The sequence below is a fragment of the Rutidosis leptorrhynchoides genome, chromosome 1 (assembly GCF_046630445.1).
Source record: "Rutidosis leptorrhynchoides isolate AG116_Rl617_1_P2 chromosome 1, CSIRO_AGI_Rlap_v1, whole genome shotgun sequence".
NCBI lineage: Eukaryota > Viridiplantae > Streptophyta > Magnoliopsida > Asterales > Asteraceae > Rutidosis > Rutidosis leptorrhynchoides.
In genome coordinates, this window is record NC_092333.1 from 239,202,814 (window position 1) to 239,207,541 (window position 4,728).

The following is a 4,728-nucleotide window of genomic DNA, read 5'->3' on the forward strand; positions in this document are numbered from 1 at the left end:
CTGTGGATGACACACCCACCTTTAACCATCATTACTGTCATTGTTTATACCGCTATATCAAAATCACTGATGTACAAAATGTGATGAATAAAAAAGTGATTCATGTATGTTTTTATTTCAAGTTCTGTATTGCTTGAGGACAAGCAACGCTCAAGTGTGGGGATATTTGATAGTGTTCCAAATGAACATATATTTAGTAGCAATATCGTTCCAATATGTAAAGTTTTTAAATGTAATTTCCTTATTTTTAGTTGTAATAGTTAAATAAATAAGTGCGAAGACGAAAGACGCAAATCGCTCGAAAATAAAGATTTAAAGACAAAAACGAAGATTTGAAAGACCAAAACGTCCAAAAAGCTCAAAAGTACAAGATACAATCAAAAAGGTTCAAATTATTGATGAAGAACGTCTAAAAATGACAAGAGTACAAGTTACAAAACGCAAAGTACAAGATATTAAATTATACGAAAGGACGTTCGAAAATCCAGAACCGAGGCATGAACCAACTTTCAGCGCTCGACGCAACGGTGTAAAAATTACGAGTCAACTATGCACAAGAATAAAATATAATATTTAAATAATTCATAATAAGAATAATATTAAATAATAAAAAGTTGTTATTTGAGCATAGTTCAGGGGTCGTAAATGAAAATTTCAATTCTAATTTGCCTATAAAAAGGCAACGATGTATTACGATGAAGTAAGACGTCTTTTTTTTCGATCAATTTCTCTATCTTTTTCTTACTTTTCTATATCAAATATCAATATCTATATTTATAATTCTCTATCATAATGTTAATGTAATAAGATATAACAATAATCTTAATTTTAATTTTAAATTATGATAATAATAAGATTTATGATAGAGATCGTTTGAGTGTGTAAGTCGAAATTCTGTCCGTGTAACGCTACGCTATTTTTAATCATTGTAAGTTATGTTCAACCTTTTTAATTTAATGTCTCGTAGCTAAGTTATTATTATGCTTATTTGAGCCGAAGTAATCGTGATGTTGGGCTAAAATATTAAGACGGGGTTATTGAACTTTGTACCATAATTGGGGTTTGGGCAAAAGACCGACACTTGTGGAAATTGGACTATTGACTATTAATAGATGGGGGGTATTGTCTAATTGAGTGACAACTCATTGGAGTCTGTCGAACCTATCTTCAAATTAATTATCCTAATAATTAATAATGATTATGGTTGTCCTATTTAGTGACGTTCATATGGAATCTATTATAATCATTTAATTAATTATTCGGGTTGGGTAATTGATTATTCAAACTGATCAAGTGGGTAAATTAATATTCATATCTAATCAAAACAGGGGTAGATTACATACAGTGATAACTGGTGTAATTGTTGACAGAAGTGATAACTGCGTCACAGTTTAAATCCTTAATTAGTTGGAATATTTGACTTCGGGTATAAGGGTAATTTGACGAGGATACTCGCACTTTATATTTATGACCGATGGACTATTATGGACAAAAACCAGATAGACGTATCAAATAAACCAGGACAAAGGACAATTAACCCATGGGCATAAAACAAAAATCAACACGTCAAACATCATGATTACGGAAGTTTAAATAAGCATAATTCTTTTATTATATTTCTCATCGTATCTTTATTTACTGTCATTTTATTACTCGCAATTTTATTTACTGTTATTTTATTTATCGTCATTTATTTATTTTACGCACTTTAATTATTGTCATTTATCTTTACGCTTAAAAATATAAAATCGACAAACCGGTCATTAAACGGTAAAAACCCCCCTTTTATAATAATATTACTACTTATATATATATATTTATATAAATATAGTTTTATAAAAATATAGTACGTAATCACTAGCTCCCTGTGGAACGAACCGGACTTACTAAAAACTACACTACTCTACGATTAGGTACACTGCCTATAGTGTTGTAGCAAGGTTTAGGTATATCCCATCCGTAAATTAATAAAACTTGTGTCATATTTTGTAGTATTTCCTAGTAAAAATAATACTATTTCGTACCCTCACGCTACATCATCAGTAATGTATTCGACCAGATGGATTAGGACGGGTCCTTTCACGAGGGTTCAACAACTAGTCAGAAACTAAATGACCCATATTTTTATAAGTCATTTAAAAGAATACATTATAATAAAATAAAAAAGATTACACTTTCTTAACGCACTATCATTAAAGAAAATGCAATTCCAGAACAACCAATTAAATAACCCAAAGTAGCGTAACGATGATCGCCAAGAGACAATTTTTATTGTAAGATCCTAAAATTTTATGCATTAGAAAGTGTTCCTGAAAGTGTTAGTAATTGTGTATATCAGAAAGCGCCACTAAAAGTCTACCTAACACTTATGCATTTTCAGAATTTACATCAGAATCAGACTCAGACAATTTTAGTCCCTGAAAGAAGTTGTTGTTTCAGTTTCAGTCTCAATTCAGTGGGACGCCGTCCACCAATGAAAGATGGGGCGCCGTTCAACCATTTTGGACGCCGTCCAAATGGTCTGACAGGCCAGCTGTTGGAATTTTAATAAATTAAAAGGGGTATATGTGTCTTTTCACATGTGGATGGATTTGTAGCCTTAATATCAGTTTTAGATCCTATTTTGGATCATTTTGACATCCACACATCTCTCTCATCTTATCTTAGAGAGAGAAGGAGATTTTAGAGAGAGAGAGAGAGAGCTTGGTTTGAGGAAGAAGATGTGTGAATCGGGTCAAGTCGCAAGAGTTAAAGTTGTTCCTTTCATTCTCGGCTATGTTTTGATTGTTATGGTAAATTCTAAAGCCGAATTTCATTGTTAAGATTCTTGTTCATATTCAGGGTTTGAGCTAGTTGGGTTATAAACCCCATTTCCCATGAATTTGGGGGTTTTGCGTTATGTATTGTGTAAGTAAACCTGGTTATTGGTGGGTTAGGGTTTGATGACGATTTATAAGTATTTTTCATTGGTTTGGGTGTTAATCACTAGATTGTAAGTGTGTTGGTGTTTTAGATGTTCATAAGAACATGTTTGTTGGTCAAATGGGTGTTAACCTTGATTTGATGTCAAATTAAGTTATGGGTCAAGATTTAATGAATCGAGTAGTAATTTAGTGTTAAGACCTAGGTTGGTTTAAATGGTGACAAGTATAATTTAGGTTAAATTGTACTTGTTTGATGGGTCAGAATTACCACCCGTAGTGGCAATTGGGTTGAGCTCATTAGGAGATAAATGGGCGGGGTCAAACGAGCAAGGTGAGATCCCTCGACTATGGGATGTGAGTGTGAGTTCTCTTTTAGAGAATTGTTATTTATGTGTATTTGTACCTATATGTGTATTATAGGTAAAGATTTGCTCGGTTGCGTTTGGAGGCGAATTACATACATGATTTGTGCAGACGTTTCGCGGTGAGTGGAATAATTATGCGTGTATGTATATAGCGTATTTATTTGTGAGTGTTATGGTATAAACCACGAGCCAGTAGTACCATAGAATGTATGTGATGTATCAAAGGTGAACCACGAGCCGGTAGCACTATAAACAAGTGTGAACCACGAGCTGGTAGCACTATAAACAAGTGTGAACCACGAGCCGGTAGCACTATAAACAAGTGTGAACCACGAACTGGTAGCACTATAAAATCATGAGGTGAACCACGTGCCGGTAGTATCAAGTGCGAACCACGTGCCGGTAGCACTATAAAATGAGGCGTGAACCACGTGCCATTAGCGCCAAAGTGTGAATCACGTGCCGGTAGCACTATAAAAGAGTGAGACTCAAATGCGTATGGTGTGAACCACGTGCCGGTAGCACCATAGCGTTATGGTTAACCATATTGTGTTTGTTGATTGTTTAGCATATTATATTATATTGTTTGAGTATATGCTATTGGTTATGCTAGCTTGCGGTATTGGAGGTTATTAGCTTTATACTTGAGATAGTTTGCTAATTATATTACTAGCATGTATGCGGTATGTGAGTAAGTGTATGCAAGTAGGTACATTATATATGTATATGTATAATTATTGCATTCACTAAGCTTTATGCTTAACCCTCTCGTTGTTTACCTTTTTACAGGTATTGTGTTATGAAGCTAACTAGTTGTTATACTAGATGCTTAAGAGCGCTTGGGCTCGATGAGGTAGCTTTTGGATATATGAATGCGGATTGGGGGATCAGTAGTCCCCGGGATTATGCTCTTGGTATCAGGTTGGGTTGTAGAGTCCTAATCCGTCTAAAGATATAAATGGGTCGAAATCGCTATATTATTGTAAGATGGGTCATTGTGGGCCCGGTGTAGTAAAACTTGTTTTTATTGTGGAAATATCTTAGTTTTACTTAATATGTCATGTTGTGAAAAGGTTTTCGTTTAAAAGTGTCGGGAAGCGGGTTTTCCGCTCATGTAAGTTGGACCCCGGAGACATCAAACTTTAGTTCATTTGGACGCCGTCCAGATCTTCTGGACACCGTCCAGGTCATCTTTGCTGGACGCCGTCCAGATAACTGGACGCCGTCCAGATAACTGGACGCCGTCCAAATGTACTGCATCAGAATTTTTTTTAGTGTGTTTTTGAGATAACGAAGTCGGGTCGTTACATTTATGTTTAGTGTTGATGCGCATTTATTATACTTATAAAAATGGGACAAAAACGTTTAATTTACTAACACACAAATGGGCAATGAATCTCAGTCATATGTAGCTAGTTAAAAGTATGTCCGGTCGATCC